The following is a 22,085-nucleotide window of genomic DNA, read 5'->3' as shown; positions in this document are numbered from 1 at the left end:
AGGGAGCCCCATGCTGGGCTGGATTCCAGCACCCTGGGATCATGACCTGAGCAGAAGGAAGCCACTTACCTGGCTAAACCACTCAGTGACCCCACCAATTTCCTTTTGTCAGAAATTTTTTACCACAATCCCTGATTTTGTTTGCTTGAATTTTCTCTTATGTATATGTGCACATTATACGTAACACATTACATAAAGCTATCACGCCTGACCTGAAACTGTATAGGAAATCTCTTTATCTGTCTCTCAGGAAGTGAACCATTGATTGGATTTTAAGTTTAATTCCATTGGGCTTAATTTTGTGGCTCACATGGCTGATTTCTATCAATTATTTCAACATCATTACTCATCATTCTATACAATGGTTCTGTGATCCTGAATATGTTTATTACCTTCTTTCTAATAAATGTGCTTGGGTTTTTCAAATAGAAGCTCTCCTCTGCTTTCCCCATTTCTCTTTTATTTCCTTCCAGTAATATCCAGGGGATTTTTAATGTAGCAATCTCTGTGCATTTCTGGAATTTAAACATTTTATATCTAAGTCACTATCAGAGTTTTGTAAAATTGGAAATTTCAGGTTACTGTTTTCATAGCCACTCAAGCTTTCTATATAACACTGTTCCAGAGTTTCTATATTAAGTGTCACTAACCAACACTATAGTGCAGCACATTCATGCTAAATCTCAAAAGAATACATGGATGTTTTCAATATTAACAATTTGAAACTCTCTGATAACCTCATATGTAATATAAGTATAGAGGCTTCCTCGGATTCACTATTCAATTATTGATTCAGTCCCAGTGGCAAACCTAGTGAAAACACCAGCTTAAGTATTTCTAGTCAGTCTGTGTGTATCCTCTGTGTCTATGTCAATGCTTCTGACACAGCTAACAGTCAAGTTGTGAGTGTATGTTTAGCGTATATATACACATGTGGTAACTGCGATACATTCATCATTTGGAAAAACAACTTATTTTATATGATCCATAAAAGGAGGAATTTTAAATATGTTCTATTTGATGATTAATAAATGTTTGTTGGATAAACGCTTTGGCTCACTGTAAAAAATTGTGATTGGACTACACATATGGTGTGTGTCCCTTTTGACTGCTTCAAAAATAAAGTTAACAAGAGAAAATAAAGCCCATTATTCATATTTATTTCTGAACTCTGGAGTTTACCAGTTCTTAAAATAACAGATAAAGGACCACCGGTGTGGCTCAGTTGTTAGGTGTCTGCCTTTGGCTTAGGTTGTGATTCCAGGGTCCTGGAATCGGGGCCTGCCTTGCTTCTCTCTCTCTCTCACTCTCTCTGCTGTGTTCCCTCCCTTGCTGTGTCTCTCTCTGTCAAATAAAAAATTAAAATCTTTTTAAAAATCACAGATAACTGGCAAATAACTGCTCATTATATTTTCTTACTGTCCACTTAGCATCTGCAGAGTTCACATTGTCTACTTTCTTTTCTTATATTGGAATTGTGTGTTTGTAAGCTTTCATTCTTAGCAAGTGTTATTCAATTTTATTAATTTCAAATACATTTTTCAAAGAAACATTTTGGGCTTATTTATTTTCTTTTCAAAAAAATCTATTGATATATCTTTGACATATAGAAATTGTATTTTATTAAATGTATCGCTTAATGTTTTTGTATACATTTATACGTTATGAAAAGATCATCACAGTCAAGCTAAAAAACTTATCCATCACCTCTGTGTGGTTATCCTTGTGTGTGTATGTGTGTGTGTCTGTATGCATTAAGAAGATTTAATTTATGATCTCTACCTTAGAAAATTTTCAAATGTACACTACTATGATAGTCCTTATGGTAACTATTATCACCATGCTACATATTAGATCCCCAGAATTTATTATCCCATATAATTGAACCTTTTTAGCCTTTGCTCAACATCTTACCATTTCTCCCATCCTCCAGACCCTGGAAACCACTATTCTACGATCTGTTTTTGTGAGTTGGGCTTTGTTAGATTCCACACAGAGGTGAGATCATGTGATATTGTCTTTCCATGTCTGACATTTCACTTAGCATAATGTTTTCCATTTTATTTTCTATTTCATTGATTCTCTCCTTGTCTGTGTTATTTCCTTTACATAACTAATTTTTGTTGTAATTCATCCTTTACTACTTTTGTTTAAAACAGGGATACATATAACTAATTTCTTATAAAAATTTGTCTGCAAACTTATCTCTAAAAACAGGCTTAACTTTGTTACACAAATTGTGATTTGTTGTGTTTTTATAATTCTCAGTTCAAAACACTTTCTAACTTACCTTATTTTTCTTTGACATATGCTATACTAACTGCTGTATAATTTTCACATGCTATTTTTCACACACTTTGACTTTTTAAAGTATCTTTATAGTGAAAGTTTACTAGTTCATTTGTTCTGTGGGCAGAGAGCATCCTTTAAGATATCTCAGTCTCTTCGAATTTATTAACATGTGGTTTCAGGCTCAGAATAATATTTAGCATCATTATATTCCATGTACATAAATTCCAGAGTTGTTGGCTATACTATACTATAAATATTAATTAGGTCACTATGGTAAAAGGAAAAGTACAATACGTATAAATTCTGAATGAAATTTTTGGGTTAATTTTCTATCAATTACTGAGGAAGGGCTACTAAAAATCTCTGTGATCATGTGATTTTCTATTTCTCCTTTTATTTCTATTCATTTTGCCCTCAAGAATTTTCACATAAATGAAATTATTGCCATATGGCTTATACATGACATAATGCAGTCATCTTAAATATAGTGTTGGATGAGATATATACCATATAACCACTATATGATTCAAGGTATAGAACATGTTCATAAAAATCACAAAAGCATTCCTTTTCTCTTTTACTATGAATCACACCCACATCCATTGACTCTAGGCCACAAAGAGTTTTTTTCTCTAATTATACATTTGTTTTGCTTTTCCTATAACTTTATAAAAATAGAATGATGCATTTTTCTTGTTTTTTTCACTAAATCTATGTTCATATCATTTATACTATTATATATTATAATTAATTTATGGTGTTTTCTAATCAGTATGCCATTTCTTATACCACAATTTGTTTTTTCTCATTATTTGCTCTTGAACATTTCAGATTTTCCAGTTTAGGCTCCTCTAAGTTCACCTACTAGGAACATTCATGTGCAAGTTGTTTTGTAGAAACAAGAATCCATTTCTTTTTGGTAAAGACCTAAGTGTATAATTATATACACTATGTATAGTTTTATAATTATATAACTGTATTATATATTAATATAATAATGAAAGTGGATAATTAATTTAATAAAACCTATCAAACTCTATTCCAAAATAGTTGTGCCTTTTTGATTCTCATTACCAATGTGTAAGTTTTCTATTTGCTTCACATACTTGCCAATTTTTGGCATCTTCAGCCTTTTAAAATTTTGGCCAGTCTACTAGGTATGTTTTTAACCACATATAGATTTAATTTTTATTTCTGTGGTGCCTAGAATTGCTGAGAATTTTTATATATATACTTATATATATATGTATTTCTATATATAATATATTTATATATATTTATATATATATTTTGAGCATTTGAATACCTTCTGTAAATTTTTCAAATGTATTGCCCATTTAATTGGTTTAATTGGTTTGTTATCTTACCACTGAGGGATAAGAGTTATTTGTACATTATTTATATTATATTATATGAATATAACATAGTTTCATTATATTTATAATATATTTACAGTATATAAATTCAAGGTGTTATGAATATGATATTATATATTAATAAAATATAGTTTATTGCATATATTCATGTTCTTATTTATTTATTTATTACATAAATGTTGAGTTTTTTTCATCCTCTTTATTCAAACTCTTATAGTTTAAGATTTAATGTTGTCTGTGAGTTAATTTTTATATAAAGTGAGATTAGAGTTGAAATTCACTTTTTCAAAACAGATATCTGATAATATCTTTTATTTTGAAGCTCTGTTATTAGCAAAACACACTTATTACTAAAATAATTTTGTTGAATACTTTTGTCATCATTAAATGTTTCTTGCTACTTCCATTAATGTTGCTTACCTTGAACTATCCTAGCCTGATTTAAACTTTTAAAACATCTATGTCATTGCACTATAAATTTTCTTTCATAGACATTCCATAGCAAGGTTGTGTTTTTTATCCTTTCTGACAATTTCTTCATTTAATTGGAGTACATTTATAGTTAATGTAATTTTTGATAAGATTGGATTAAGTTGCTTTTTTGTTTTTCCCCCTATTTTGTCACCAGCTTTTTTTCTTTTTCCCCAGTTTTGTGTTCATTTGTATTAATCAGAACTTTTTTCAATATTCTGTTGTAATCCTTTAACTATGTGTTAGCTGTTTATTACTTTAAATTGATGGTGTTTGTACTAAGGATTAGACTAGGTTGCCTTAAATTATCACAATATAGTTAGTATTAATAATATTCCACTTCATATAAAATATGAAACATTTGTAGTATTATAATTTCATAGACCCACCTCTGTCAATACTTTGTGGTATCGTTATCACATATTATATCTATATACATTATAAATCTTCAAACAGTTTTACAGTTTTGTTTTAAAGAGTTGTATGACCTTTAAAAATATAAAGGAAGAAAAATGTGTGGTCATATTTACCCTCAAATTTTTCATTTTTGTTGTTCATTACTTTCTGAAGACTTGAATTTCATCTTTTGTCATTTCTCTTCAAGCTTAAAACATGATGTAGTATGTTTTTGTAGTGCAGATCTACTGCCAATAAATTCTTCCAGTTTTTATTTAACTTAAATTTTCTTCAGTTTGCCTTCGATTTTGAAGGGTACATCAAACATATATAAAATTATGAGGTAGTAGATTTCTTATGTTATAGCTTTAAAATGATTTCATTTTATGACAGAAAAAGAAGAATCTCTCCAATAATTCTTTCTGGTAAAATTTACTAGGATGAATGCATTTAATAAATCTGAAAATCCTTGTTAGTACATTTTTTATGTTCTGTATCTACTCCCTGTCCTGTTACCCTCTTTTGAACCCAGTTTAATCAGGATTTAATCTCCATCCATTCATTTTAAAAACTCCCTTTTTGGTCACTAATTATTTCTGTGTTTTTAAACTATTCATTTCTCTTGACATCTCCATAGAATTTGAAGTAGTTGTTCTCTCCCGCTCTTAATCTCTCTCTCTCTCTCTTTTTTTTTTTTTTTTACAAAACATACATTCATATAGATTCTAAAACACTGTGCTATTTTTGTTTGCTCAGTACCTCAGTAACTCCTACTTTTAACTCACTATTGGTGGATCTTCTACTTTTTCCCACTTTTAACTCTCTATTCCTAGGTTTTCTATCACATCTTATTCCTAAAGTTGGAGTGACCCAAGATCTAATATCTGGTCCTCTTTTCTCTCTGTAGCTGTCTGTGCTAACACCTTAAGTAATCTCAACATTTTTTTCCTTATGACTTTTGTTTCCATAGACTCTAGAATACAGGGCAAGAAGCAGAGTACTTTCTTGTGTTAGTTTCCTATTTCTGTAATAAATTACCAAAATATTAATTGGCTTAGATACCATCTATTTATTATCTCAAAGTTTTTGCAAGTCATAAGTCCAGGCATCACTTAACTGGGTTCTTTACTCAGGGTCTGACAAGGATGAAGTCAAAAGTGATTTTCACCTGGATTTTCAAGAACAGATTTTCACCTAGAGACTCAAATGGGTAATTATCCACTTCCAATACATTCAGGTTGTTGGCAGAATTCATTTTCTCATGGTTGTAGGATTCATAGTGGCTTGTTTCCTCAAGTCCAGCTGAACCGTGTCTTTCTTTTGAGGTTTTCACTTGATTAAGTCATTACCCATGAAGGATTATCTCACTTTTGACTAACTCTAACTCAATGCACTTAAACCTGAATTATATTGGTAAAATTCTTCCTCTTTTGCTATATTCCATTGGCCCCAACTGGCACATATTCCACCCACACTCAAGGCAGGATGGGTTAAACATGGCATAACACCAGGTATAGATATAGAATTCTGCTTACCATGTTGCTCAATAAATATTTGTTTAAAAAGTTAGTGAATAAAGATGGGGAAAGACAATTATATATTATAATGGACCTGTTTCATACTATTGATCCTCAGATTTATATTGCAGTCTTAGCAAGGTTTTTCAAAGATCAAGTAGAAAATAACAAGATCAGATTCATGTTCCAGGAAATTACTTTGATAGTATTTGTATAATCGATGATAGCAAATCCACATATTTTAACTTATTTTACCTTAACATTACGCAGCTAGTAATGAGGACCAGAATGAAGTAAAAGAGTAAGGGACATGTAAGACAAATATAGAAAATATTTAGTGACCAACTAGATGTGGAGATAATGAGCCTTCAGGGAGACTCTCAGTTTCCTAACAATAAGAATTGAAAGAATTCTGATACCTTGTCAAAAATGGTTATACTAAGCAAAGTTTAGTCCAAGGGTCAATGTCCTGAAAGTTCTCCATGATCTTTCACAACAGTCTTTCTAAATGCTGACAGAGTATTAAAAAACAATTTGTTTAGTGTATAGTATTGGTAGAACACAATTATATTTATTTTTACTTTCTGACCTTTGTCAGCATAAATAATTTGATATTCACACATTTTGTTGCATATACTAATAGTTAAATTCTTTTAGTGTTGAGTAGTATTCTGTTATATGAATTCTCTACAATTTGTTTATCATTCACTTTTGGTGGATTTGTATTTTTGTTTTTCACTGACAAATAAGGCTGCAATGAATTTTGATTTATGCCCACAATGTTTTATATTTTCAGTTTACCAGATTAGAATGGCACTACTAAGTATTTACTTAAAGAAGACAAAATTTTATAAACATAAATTTTTATATAAAAATATGTATATATGTGTGTGTATGTGTGTATATGTGTGTATATGTATGTGTATATACATATACTTTATATATGTATTATATATATATATACCATTTCTCCTTTATCTATTCATCAGTTGACGGACAAGTTGGACAGTTTCCACAATTTAGCTATTGTAGATAATGCTGCTATAAACATTGGGGTGCACGTATCCCTTTGAACTAGTATTTCCATATTTTTTTGGTAAATACCTAGTAGTGTAGTTGCTGGATCACAGGGTAGTTTGATTTTTAACTTTTTGAGAAATCTCCATACTGTGGCTACACCAGTTTGCATTCCCACCAAGAGTGCAGGAGGGTTCGCCTTTCTCCACATCCTGGCCAACACCTGTTGTTTTTTGTGATGTTGATTTTAGCCATTCTGACAAGTGTGTGAGGTGATAGCTCACTGTAGTTTGATTTGCATTTTCCTGAAAATGGGTGATGTTAAGCATCTTTCCATGTGTCTATTGACCATCTGTATGTCTTCTTTGGAGAAATGTCTGTACATGTCTTCTGCCCATTCTTAACTGGATTATTGGTGTTGAGTTTTGTAGGTTCTTTATGTATTTTGGATACTAACCCTTTATTGGATATGTTATTTGCAAATATCTTCACCTGCTCAATAGGTTGCCTTTTTGTTTTGTTGATTGTTTCCTTAACTTTGCAGAAACTTGTATTTTATTTTATTTTATTATGTAGTCTCAGTAGTTCAGTATTGCTTTTGTTTCCCTTGCCTCTGGAGACATATCTAGAAAAAAGTTGCTACAACTGATATCAAAGAAGTTACTGCTCATATTTTCTTGTAGGGTTTTTATGGTTTCAGGTTTCACATTTATGTCTTTCATTCATCATGAGTTTATTTTTGCATATGGTAAGAAAGTAGGGAAGTTTCATTCTTTTGCATGTAGCTGCCCAGTTGTCCCATCAACATATGTTGAAGAGACTATCTTTTTCCCACTGCACATTCTTTCCTCCTTTTTTGAAGATTAATTGACCATATAATTGTGGGTTTATTCCTGGGTTTTCTGTTTTGTTCCATTGACCTATGTGTCTATTTTTGTGCCAGTACCATATTATTTTGATTACTACAGCTTAATAATATAAACTGAAGTCTGGAATTGTGATTTGCCTTTCTTTTTCAAGAATGCTTTAGCTATTCAAGGTTCTTTTGTGGGTTCATACAAATTTTAGGGTTATTTCTTCCAGTTCTGTGAAAAATGCTGTTGGTATTTTGATATGGATTACATTAAACATGTAGATTGCTTTGGATAGTATAGACACTTTAACAGTTTTCTTCCAATCCATGAGCATGGAATGTCTTTCCATTTCTTTGTGCCATCTCCAATTATTTTCATCAGTGTTATATAACTTTCAGGGTACAGTTCATTCATATCTTTGGTTAGGTTTATTCCTAGGTATCTTAGTAATTTTAGGTACAATTGTAAATGGCATTGTTTTCTTACTTTCTCTTTTTGCTGCTTCATTATTGGTTATATAAATACAGCAGATTTCTGTACGTTGATATTGTATCCTGGGACTTCTCAGAAACCCTGTATGAGTTCCAGCAGTTTTCTTGGTGGAGTCTTCTGAGTTTTCTACATACAGTATCATATCATCTGCAAATAGTGACAGTTTGGCTTCTTCCTCACTGTTTTGAATGTCTTTTATTTCTTTTGTTGTCTAATTTCTTTCTGTTAACTTTTTATTTTTTATTTTTTGTTGTCTGGCTAGGACTTCTAGTACTAAGTCAAAAAAAAAAAAAAAAAAGGAATTTTTGCATCTATATTCATCAGGGATATTGACCTGTAGTTGTCTTTTTAATGGTATCTTTATCTGGTTTTATCAGGGTAATGCTGGGCTCATAGAATGAATTTGGAAGTTTTCTTTCCTTTTTAATATTTTGGAATTGTTTGAAAAGAATAAGTATTAACTCTTTTTTTAAATCTCTGGTAGAATTTGCCTTTGATGCCCTCTAGTCCTGGACTTTTGTTTGTTGGAGATTTTTTGATTACTAGTTCAAATTTTTACTGGTTATTGGCCTACTCAAGTTTTCTATTCCTTCCTATTTCATTGTTGGTAGTTTATAATTTCTCCTAGGTTGTCCAATTGTGAGCATATAGTTTTTAAAAATATGACTTTTTGCATTTCTGTGGTGTTGGTTGTTTTTCTTCTCTCTCATTTGTAATTTTATTTACTTGAGTTTTTTCTCTCTTTTTCTTGATAAGTCTAGCTAGAGGGTTATTATTATTTTTATTTTTTTTTAAAGAACCATTTCCTGGTTTCATTGATTTATTTCATTGTTTGTTTAGTTTCTGCATCATTTATTTATTTTGTAAACTTCACTGTTTCCTTTCTTCTGCTGGTTTTAGGTTTTGTTTGTTGTTCTTTTCCAGGCTCCCTTAGGTGCGAGGTTAGGTTGTATATTTGAGCTTTTTCTTGATTCTTGAGATAGGCTTGTATTGCTATGAACCTCCCTATTAGAACCACTTTTGCTAAATTCAAAAGATTTTGGATTGCTGTGTTTTCATTCATTTGCTTCCATGTACTTTCTTATTTCTTTTTTCAGTTTCTGGCTGACCCAACATTGTATAGTAACATAGTGCTTAACCTCCATGTATTTGTGGTCTTTCCAGATTTTTTCTTGTGGTTGAATTCGAGTTTCATAACATTGTGGTCAGAAAAGATGCATGGTAGGTGTGCACCTGAGCCCCGGGTTGGGGTGCCCTGCTGGATTGCCTTTTGCAATTCTTACTTCAAGGCATACCCCCTTCCAATGAGGAATATTCTGTAATGATGAGTCCATCAAGTACCCTTACAAAGAAGACACCATACCTTATGCATTATTAGGTGGAATAATCATTCCATTCAGTATTATTGTTATGATTATTGGAGAAGTCCTGTCTGTTTACTATAACCTCTTGCACTCGAATTCCTTTATCAGGAATAACTACATAGCCACTATTTACAAAGCCATTGGAACATTTTTATTTGGTGCAGCTGCTAGTCAGTCCCTGACTGACATTGCCAAGTATTCAATAGGCAGACTGTGCCCTCACTTCCTGGATGTTTGTGACCTAGATTGGTCAAAAATCATCTGCAGTGTTGGTTACATTGAAAACTACATATGTCGAGGAAATGCACGGAAAGTGAAGGAGGACAGTGTCCTAGGGAAAGGTCTCAGATTTAACAACTAGGAGATGCAGTGACTTTCGGTGGAGAGTTTGAAGACTCAGAGAAACTCAGAGAAATACAGAGGACTATCCATGCCTGTGTCTCCAGTAACATCTCCTGCATCACCCCAATAGAAAATAGGAAAACTCTAACTTTCTCTTGTCACAGTATTTAAGAAAGTCGGGTGATAAGGGCTTACCTAATGTCCAGAAAATATCATTATAAATGATTATTTAAGAACATAGTTTCCTCAGAGGAGTCAAGATGGTGGAGAAGTAGCAGGCTGAGACGACATCGGGTAGCAGGAGATCAGCTAGACAGCTTATCTAACCATTGTGAACACCTACAAATCCAACGGGAAATTGAAGAGAAGAAGAGCAACAATTCTAGAAACAGAGAATTGATCACTTTCTGAAAAGTGGGACCTGCGGAGAAGTGAATCCAAAGCCACGGGAAGATAGACCCCGGGGGGAGGGGCCAGCACCGGCAAGCGGCAGAGCAACGGAGCACAAAATTGGGACTTTTAAAAGTCGGCTCCACTGGGAGACATCGCTCCAGAGGCTAAACCAGGGGGAAACCCAGGCGGGGTCAGCATAACCCCAGGTCCCGCAGGGTCACAGAAGGACTGGGGGTGTCTGAGTACTGCAGAGCTCGCAGGTATTAGAGCGGGGAAGCCGGCTACAGTGACAAAGCCGAGGAGTGAGCTTTAAGCCCGGGGTTACCTTGTGCCGGTCGCAGGCTGGGTGGGCTCGGAGCGCGGCCGGAGGCTGTGGAGACGGAAGCAACCGGGCGCTTTTCTCCAGCTCCAGCAATTGACTGCTTTCCTCAAGGTGCGACTGCAGGCCAGGGAGGCAGGACGGTTGGGTGCTTTGCTCTGAGAGCGCACTGAGGAGCGGAACCCCAAGCTCTCGGCTCCTCCAGGCCGAGAGATTGGGAGGCCGCCATCTTCATTCCCGTCCTCCGGCGTCCTCCAGAACTCTACGGAAAGCGTTCAGGGAACAAAAGCTCCCAAAAGCAAACCCGAGCAGATTAGTTAGCCCGGACCCTGGCAAGGGCGGTGCAATTCCGCCTGCGGCAAAGACACTTGAGAATCACTACAACAGGCCCCTCCCCCAGAAGATCAACAAGAAACCCAGCCAAAACCAACTTCAGTCACCAAGAACAGCGGAATTCCACAGCAGGAGAAAGCAAATCTTATCTGGACAAAATGACAAGGTGGAAAAACTCACCTCAAAAAAAAGAACAAGAGGCTGTACCGAAGGCTGGAGACCTAATCAATACGGACATAGGTAACATGACAGATCTAGAGTTCAGAATGACAATTCTCAAGGTTCTAGCCGGGCTCGAAAAAGGCATAGAAGATATTAGACAAACCCTCTCCAGAGAGATAAAAGCCCTTTCTGGAGAAATAAAAGAACTAAAATCTAACCAAGTCGAAATAAAAAAAGCTATTAATGAGGTACAATCAAAAATGGAAGCTCTCACTGCTAGGATAAATGAGGCAGAAGAAAGAATTAGTGACATAGAAGACCAAATGACAGAGAATAAAGAAGCTGAGCAAAAGAGAGACAAACAAATACTGGACCACAAGGAGAGAATTCGAGAGATAAGCGACACCATAAGACAACACAACATTAGAATAATTGGGATTCCAGAAGAAGAAGAAAGAGAGAGGGGAGCAGAAGGTATATTGGAGACAATTATTGGAGAGAATTTCCCTAATATGGGAAAGGGAACAAACATCAAAATCCAGGAGATGCTAAGAACGCCCCTCAAAATCAATAAAAATAGGTCCACACCTCGTCACCTGATAGTAAAATTTACAAGTCTTAGCGACAAAGAGAAAATCCTGAAAGCAGCCCGGGAAAAGAAGTCTGTAACATACAAGGGTAAAAACATTAGATTGGCAGCGGACCTATCCACAGAGACCTGGCAGGCCAGAAAGAACTGGCATGATATATTCAGAGCACTAAACGAGAAAAACATGCAGCCAAGAATTCTATATCCGGCTAGGCTATCATTGAAAATAGAAGGAGAGATAAAGAGCTTCCAGGACAAACAAAAGCTGAAAGAATTTGCAAACACCAAACCAGCTCTACAGGAAATATTGAAAGGGATCCTCTAAGCAAAGAGAGACCCTAAAAGTAGTAGATCAGAAAGAAACAGAGACAGTAACAGTCACCTTACAGGCAATACAATGGCACTAAATTATATCTCTCAATAGTTACCCTGAATGTTAATGGGCTAAATGCCCCAATCAAAAGACACAGGGTATCAGAATGGATAAAAAAACAAAACCCATCCATATGCTGCCTACAAGAAACTCATTTTAGACCTGAAGACGCCTCCAGATTTAAAGTGAGGGGGTGGAAAACAATGTACCATGCTAATGGACATCTGAAGAAAGCTGGGATGGCAATCCTTAGATCAATTAGATTTTAAGCCAAAGACTATAATAAGTGATAAGGAAGGACACTATTATCATACTCAAAGGGTCTGTCCAACAAGAAGAACTAACAATCTTAAATATCTATGCCCCTAACATGGGAGCAGCCAACTATATAAACCAATTAATAACAAAATCAAAGAAATACATCGACAGTAATACAATAATAGCAGGGGACTTTAACACTCCCCTCACTGAAATGGACAGATCATCTAAGCAAAAGATCAATAAGGAAATAAAGGCCTTAAATGACACACTGGACCAGATGGACATCACATATGTATTCAGAACATTCCATCCCAAAGCAACTGAATATACATTCTTCTCTAGTGCACATGGAACATTCTCCAGAATAGACCACAGCCTGGGTCATAAATCAGGTCTCAATCGGTACCAAAAGATTGAGATCATTCCCTGCATATTTTCAGACCACAATGCTCTGAAGCTCGAACTCGATCACAAGAGGAAATTTGAAAAGAACGCAAATACATGGAGACTAAACAACATCCTTCTAAAAAATGAATGGGCCAACCAGGAAATTAAAGAAGAATTGAAAAAATTCATGGAAACAAATGATAATGAAAACACGCTTCAAAATCTGTGGGACACAACAAAGGCAGTCCTGAGAGGAAAATATAGAGTGGTGCAAGCCTTTCTCAAGAAACAAGAAAGGTCTCAAATACACAACCTAACCCTACACCTAAAAGAGCTGGAGAGAGAACAACAACGAAAACCTAAACCCAGCAGGAGAAGAGAAATCATAAAGATCAGAGCAGAAATCAATGAAATAGAAACTAAAAAAACAATAGAACAAATCAACAAAACTAGGGGCTGGTTCTTTGAAAGAATTAATAAGATTGATAAGCCCCTGCCCAGACTTATCCAAAAGAAAAGAGAAATGACACAAATAAATAAAATCATGAATGAAAGAGGAGAGATCACAACCAACACCAAAGAAATACAAACAATTATAAGAACATACTACGAGCAACTCTACGCCAACAAATTTGACAATCTGGAAGAAATGGATACATTTCTAGAGACGTATAAACTACCACAACTGAACCAGGAAGAAATAGATAACCTGAACAGACCCATAACCAGTAAGGAGATTGAAACAGTCATCAAAAATCTCCAAACAAACAAAAGTCCAGGACCAGACGGCTTCCCAGGGGAATTCTACCAAACATTTAAAGAAGAATTAATTCCTATTCTCCTGAAACTGTTCCAAAAAATAGAAATGGAAGGAAAACTTCCAAACTCATTCTATGAGGCCAGCATCACCTTGATCCCAAAACCAGACAAGGATCCCACCAAGAAAGAGAATTACAGACCAATATCTTTGATGAACACAGATGCGAAAATTCTCACCAAAATACTGGCCAATAGGATCCAACAGTACATTAAAAGGATTATTCACCACAACCAAGTGGGATTTATTCCAGGGATGCAAGGTTGGTTCAACATCCGCAAATCCATCAATGTGATACAATACATTAATAAAAGAAAGAATAAGAACCATATGATACTCTCAATAGATGCTGAAAAAGCGTTTGACAAAGTGCAGCATCCCTTCCTGATTAAAACTCTTCAAAGTGTAGGGATAGAAGGCACATACCTCAATATTATCAAAGCCATCTATGAAAAACCCACCACAAATATCGTTCTCAATGGAGAAAAACTGAAAGCTTTTCCGCTAAGGTCAGGAACACAGCAGGGATGTCCGTTATCACCACTGCTGTTCAACATAGTACTAGAAGTCCTAGCCTTAGCAATCAGACAACAAAAAGTAATTAAAGGCATCCAAATTGGCAAAGAAGAAGTCAAACTATCACTCTTTGCAGATGATATGATACTATATGTGGAAAACCCAAAAGGCTCCACTCCAAAACTGCTAGAACTTATACAGGAATTCAGTAAAGTGTCAGGATATAAAGTCAATGCACAGAAATCAGTCGCATTTCTTTACACTAACAACAAGACAGAAGAAAGAGAAATTGAGGAGTCAGTCCCATTTACAATCGTACCCAAAACCATAAGATACCTAGAAATAAATCTAACCAAAGAGGCAAAGAATCTATACTCAGAAAACTATAAAGTATTCATGAAAGAAATTGAGGAAGACACAAAGAAATGGAAAAATATTCCATGCTCATGGATTGGAAGAACAAATATTGTGAAAATGTCTATTCTACCTAAAGCAATCTACACATTAAGGCAATCCCTATCAAAATCCCATCCATTTTTTTTAAAGAAATAGAACAAATAATCCTAAAATTTATATGGAACCAGAAATGACCTTGAATAGCCAAAGGAATACTGAAAAAATAAAGCCAAAGTCGGTGGCATCACAATTCCAGACTTCAAGCTCTATTACAAAGCTGTCATCATCAAGACAGTATGGTACTGGCACAAAAACAGACATATAGACCAATGGAACAGAATAGAGAGCCCAGAAATAGACCCTCAACTCTATGGTCAACTAATCTTCGACAAAGCAGGAAAGAATATCCAATGGAAAAAAGACAGCCTCTTCAACAAATGGTGCTGGGAAAATTGGACAGCCACATCCAGAAAAATGAAATTGGACTATTTCCTTACACCACACATGAATATAGACTCAAAATGGATGAAGGACCTCAATGTGAGAAAGGAATCTATCAAAATCCTTGAGGAGAATGCAGGCAGCAACCTCTTTGACCTCAACCGCAGCAACTTCTTCCTAGGAACATCACCAAAGGCAACAGAAGCAAGGGCAAAAATGAACTATTGCGATTTCATCAAGATCAAAAGCTTTTGCACAGCAAAGAAACAGTTAACAAAACCAAAAGACAACTGACAGAATGGGAAAAGATATTTGCAAATGACATATCAGATAAAGGGCTAATATCCAAAATCTATAAAGAGCTTATCAAACTCAATACCCAAAGAACAAATAATCCAGTCAAGAAATGGGCAGAGGATATGAACAGACATTTCTGCAAAGAAGACACCCAGATGGTCAACAGACACATGAAAAAATGCTCCACATCACTCGGCATCAGGGAAATACAAATCAAAACCACAATGAGATACTACCTCACACCACTCAGAATGGCTAAAATTAACAAGTCAAGAAATGACAGATGCTGGCGAGGATGCAGAGAGAGGGGAACCCTCCTACACTGCTGGTGGGAATGCAAGCTGGTGCAACCACTCTGGAAAACAGTGTGGAGGTTCCTCAAAAAACTGAAAATAGAGCTACCCTACGACCCAGCAATTGCACTACTGGGTATATATCCTAAAGATACAAACGTGGTACTCCGAAGGGGCACGTGCACCTGAATGTTTATAGCAGCAATGTCCACAATAGCCAAACTGTGGAAAGAGCCTAGATGTCCATCAACAGATGAATGGATAAAGAAGAGGTGGTATATATACACAATGGAATACTATGCAGCCATCAAAAGACATGAAATCTTGCCATTTGCGACGACGTGGATGGAACTAGAGGGTATCATGCTTAGCGAAATAAGTCAATCGGAGAAAGACAACTATCATATGATCTCTTTGATATGAGGAAGTGGAGATGCAAGGCGGGGGGTGGGGTTGGGGGGAGGTAGGAAAAGAAAAAATGAAAAGATGGGATTGGGAGGGAGACAAACCATAAAAGACTCAATCTCAAGAAGCAGACTGAGGGCTGCTGGGGGGAGGGGGGACGGGAGAGGGTTGTGGGGAAATGGACATTGGGGAGGGTATGTGCTATGATGAGTGCTGTGAAATGTGTAAACCTGGCGATTCACAGACCTGTACCCCTGGGGATAAAAATACATTATATATTTATTAAAATTAAATTAAATTAAATTAAATTAAAAATAAAAAAAAAAGAAAAGATGCATGGTATGACTTCGATCTTCTTGAATTTGTTGAAGCTCATTTTGTGGGCTAATATGTGATCTATTCTGGAGAATGTTCATCTTCCTGTTAGATTTTCCCCTTTATTATTATATAGTGTCCTTCTTTGTTTCTTGTTCTAGTCTCTGTTAAAGTCTATTTTGTCCAACATAAGTGTTGCTATTCCAGGTTTCTTTTGACATCCATTTGCATGATAGATGTTTCTTCATTTCCTATCTTTCAATCTGCAAGTGTTTTTAGGTCTAAAATGGGTCTCTTGTAGGCAGTATATATATATATGGGTCTTGTTTTTTGATCCATTCTTTCACCTTATGCCTTTTGATTGGCATGGTCAGTCTATTTACATCAAATTTATTATTGTATCTGTCTATCTATTGATTGATCAATCAATCAGTTGATCCCTCTGTCTCCCTTTAGTCCTCTGTGTACTCCAGTTGCCTGTTCTCCTTAGACATCCAGCTCCATCTTGGCATTTTAGAAAGACCACTAATCTCTGACTGGTTTCCTCTCAAGCATATGGCCAGGAAACTCTTTAGAGGATAATCTGGAGCAATAGTAGTGCTCATTCGTTCTTTTTTTTTTTCCTTCATGAATCACTGGCCTTTGTTGCCTGATGCTCAATAGCATGAGGATTGTTTCATATATATATTAAGGTTTTGTTTGTTTGTTTGTTTCATGTAGGAGGATAAATCTGATGTTCAAAAATGGAAATTCTAGTATGGTATCTTTAAACAATTACCTGTATTCAATTTCCAGACACTATTTATGCTTTCCTTTGGTAATATATGATGCATGAGAATTCCAAAGCTAATTGACTGTCTATGAATTTTAGTTTTTGCTACCATTTGTGTCCTCATATACAGTCTAAAATTATGCATTGTGCTAGGCACTCAAACCCCCATCCTAGATACGCCATCAACTATGTTATTATTTGATGAGTATATTCACCCAACAATCTGCATTACAATAAGGTGAAATACTAGTGACTATTATTCATACTAAATATACCATTTAGTAAACTCTACATCTTCCCTTGCACATCCTGATAACAACAACTATCTTAAGTACAGTGAAAAGGGATGATTTCATGTGCTGTCAATAGGTGCCAGCTAGTCCTGGAATGGGTTTGAATAGCAGCAATTTAATGAATTACTTCACCAAACACTGAAAAACACATTAAGGTGTCATCCTTGCATTTGAGAATAAAGGGGAAAATTCATTTTCTATGACTTTCAAACTGGCTATCTTTCTGCTCTGAGATGCAGAATCATGGTGATCATGTGATTGGAGCTGTCAGTTAACTAATAGTAGAGAACTTCAAACGGGAGAAGAGTTGACATGAGGTAGGGGGTGGAAATGTGGATAGGGTTTTTTTTTGTTTTTGTTTTTGTTTTTGTAAGTGTATATTACCATCCAGGCTACCTCATTGCTAATAGATGGAAAAAGAATCTGGAGTCAAACTAGAGTATTTGAAAACCATATTTTGGTGCAAATATAACTCTAGCAACAACAGTTAAAAATGCCTGCATGAAGTAAGGTGCCAAGTTAGGGATAACACATTATCAGGAGCCATTAGGAACCTGGTAATGAATTATTTCATTGCAAGTCCTAGCTACTTCTTGTTGATACTTTTATATCATTATGAGGTAGTGGATTGAGTTTCTCTGTATTCTAATGTTTCTAGTTTGACAACATGTGAATGTGTTTCACCAATTCAAGACCTCAGAAACAAGTGTAGTATTTTATGATCAAATAATATAAATCATTATAAGCATTATTTTAAAATATTTGTGACTATTAAAGACACTGATTAATTTTAAGTTACATGGAGTAGTAAAACAAGTAGTTTTAAAACAACAAGTATTGTAAAACAACTTCAGAGTAAGAAATGTAACAAATATTCTACTTATTAGGAACAACGTGACATTTCTGCTTCTGGACACTAAAATTAGTTTGGTAACTTTGCTTGAATTAATGAAAAGTATAATCTACAGTATTCCAAAACTGATATGTAGTCTTTGATAACAGGAAATCACTGGACTAATGGCACATGTAAGAAACCCACTGCAACACTCAAGTATAGTTTAAATTCTTAAGTTATACTACTGCTATTATTCTTATTGGTATTACTTTTATAAAAAGTCACTTTCCTCTAGATTTTTGCACTTGCATGCTTGGCAAAGATGAATTATGTGCTTCATTCTCTACTTGTTTTGCTACTCCATGTCATCCTGGTTCCACTAATCTGAGTTCACAATTATTATATTTCTTCATATTTTTTTCCAAGATTGTATTTTCTCTTTGATCATCTTGTTTCAGATACTATTCTCTCCAAACTCTACCCACTCTAAATTCACTAAGGAACTCATTATATCTCAGGCACACAATTTGAGTTCTCATTATTTTCATGATCTTATTTCTTGTGTTTCCTAATTGTGGCTACACATAAAGGGAGCCATATTAAACACTATGGTCTCATGACAGATTACTCTTTTACCATATTGTCTTCTTAGATACTTATTTATTAATGTGCTATGTGCTGTCCTTTACTCTCAGTCTTCAATCTCCCTGCCTTCCATTATGAAAGGATTATTAAATTTGTATTGTGGATTGCTTCAGACAGTTAACAGTTTTCAGGATGACAACTTTAATCAGTATGTAGCAAAGAGATACAATGTATGCATTTAGCTGAAAAAATGCGAGTTTGAAAATTTGATGTAAGAGGCCTCTGAGTAGCTCAGTTGGTTGAGCATGTGGCTCTTCGTTTAGGCTCATGTCGTGATTTCAGGGATCCCCATGTCTAGCTCTACACTAAGCAGGGAATCTTCTTGAGAATTCTCTTCCTCCCTCTAACTCTCTCCTCTCTCTCTCCCTCTCTCAAATAAATAAATAAATAAATAAATCTTTTTTTCTTTTTTTTCTTTTAAGGAAAACTTGGTGTAATGTTTTGGAGAAATTAACTATATGAAACCTTAGTTTATTCACCTAGGAAATGAATACTCTGGAGTAATTTAATAATTGTCATAGGTTAAATTGTGTTACTTGAAAAAAAAAATACATTGAAGTTCTAATTCCCAATACCTCAGAAAGTGACCTTATTTGTAAATATCACTAAAGATGTAGATAGTTAAGATGAGTTCATACTAAAGTAAGGTGGGTCCCTAATCCAATATGATACATGTCCTAATAAGAAGAGGACAACATCATGAAGACAGAGACACACAAGGAGAATGCCATGTGACAATGGAAGGAGAGAGGAAAGTGCTATAGCTGCAAGCTAAGGAGCACCTAGAACTGACAACAACCACCAGAAGCTAGGAAGAGGCAAGGCGGATTCTTCCTTGCAAGTGTCAGAGGGAAAATTACCATGCTAACAACCATGATTTTGCATGTCTTCCCTCCATAACTGTAAGACAGTAACTTTCTATTGTTTTGTACCACAAAAATAGCAGTTTTACTGCTTTGTTACAGCATCTGTCAGATCATGACAGTCCAGTCATCCTGATCACTTTAAGTAATATATGACAGGCACCTAGTACAGAGTCTGCCTCATAGAAGTACTATATAAATATTAGATGTTATCACCATTATTCCTAATATTTGCCCTTACAAACATTAAATGCCTTTTTCCCCATGACTCTTTTCTATCTCAACTGTGAAAACTAATGTTTCTTTCATGAGTGTGCTGCAAGGAACAAAATAGCCATATTCTGTATGCAAAAGTTTGAATCACATTGAAATTGTTCCTATCCAATCAGAAAAATCCCAAAATATTCAAACACTTCTTGCCAAAATATGAATGGGTTGCAACTATATTTCATATAAATATATATTAAAGATTTCTAATTTGTCTCACCAAAAAATCATATTTTAGATTTCATTTAGGGCATATTGTAGAGAAAGACTAGTGTGAGGTGGAAGGCATAGCCTTTTTTCTAATAAAATTCTTTGGCACTGATATGGGATTTGCTGGTCTGTTTGTTTCCTTAATAGCTGTTGTACTCCACTGCTTATGTCTTTGCCCAAAAATTCCCTCAGATGATCCTATGTTCAGTGGCCAATACTGGAACCCAGCAGATGGAGAAAAAAGTCACAGAGGAGAGTCTGTGACAAGATCTAGAGGATCAAAGACATACAATTAACAATCTGTGGATCTGACAAATGAAAACTTAATGTAACTGTTTCAGTAAATGTAAAATTTTCAAATCATTATGAGAAAGAATAGATATTTTCACTTCTAAGGATATATCTGCAATAGCAGGCATGGAAATAGTTAAGATAAAAGAAGTAATTTGAAAATGTCACTTAATTTATGTTAGGATAAAATGAAACAATTCTCCTAGGGCTAAAATTACTCCCCAGGAGTGAGTTAAGCACACAGGGATGCTGCATTAACTTCATGATGCTAATGTGCCATTCCAAATCATCAAAACCCCTTTCTCTTCAGTAGGAAATCATATCCTAGGAGAATTTGACTGGTTATACTTAGATATGTTCATTAAAATACATAGAGAAAAAAATTATCCCCAAAGCTTAATTCTCATGGTATGTACAAGAAAAATTAGTCACATATACAAATGTTGATTTTATCTTTCATAATATTCCTATTGTTTATGACTATAGAATGACAATATAAGCATTTATCAGGAATTAAATAAATGTGGCAAAGAAATGCATTATTTGGAACTCATATTTAGCTATTCACATAAACATGATTGTAGGGAGTAATAAGTTCATGGTTATAATCAAATGTGGCCTGATGAATGTATCCCATATTACTGTTAATAGTTGTAAGTGCTCGTTACAGGAAAAATTTGCACAACAAAAACAGTGGCGATACAAATAAAAATGGTTGGTAGTTTGGTACAGGACAAACTTGAAAATATCCTTTGGTCTACTGGTAACATACTAGCCACCATATCTTGCACAGATGGAGTTTCAAAAGATAGTTGTGTAAACAAGCCAAGATTTTCTCCTCTGTCAATATAGTGCATATATTTGAAATGCTATTGATTATTTATCTTTATACATTAAACATTGGTCATTAAAAAATATAAAATGTTCAATACATTTAATATTTTGCAACTCATGAACTTTATTAATGACAAGGAGTAAAAAAACCAACAGTTAAAGTGAAACAGTTCCACCCCTAGCTCTATATAAAGGGCCTATTGTATTTCAATGAAAATACTGATATAACTTCTATAGCACATATGTAATGGGAAAGCTGATTGCAGGATATTTAGAACTATTCTGGTAATTTGTTTGCCACAGTGTGAAACAGATCCCTCTCTATAGACAACCTATCAGACAGTAGATCTGGAAAACTTTATACTTCTCATTCATATGTTACCCATATTCAATTAAGAATGTATTCACTGGTCTGTTTAAGTAATTCATTATCAATTGACCCTGGAGTGTTAAATTTTAAAAATAAAAGGATCTAGAGTGTTATTATATCTGCTTTTTATTGGCAAAGTTAAGTATTTTCTTCTAAATAAGATGTATGCTACATACATGATTATCACTCAGTTCATAACTGCATCTCAAATAGAATTGAACAACTATTCATAATATATAATAGAGACATTGTAATGATTATATATAAAATGAAGATAATATCTTTAA

This window comes from Martes martes (genome assembly GCF_963455335.1).
Source record: "Martes martes genome assembly, chromosome: 1".
Taxonomy (NCBI): Eukaryota; Metazoa; Chordata; class Mammalia; order Carnivora; family Mustelidae; genus Martes; species Martes martes.
Note: the sequence above shows the minus strand (reverse complement) of the source record.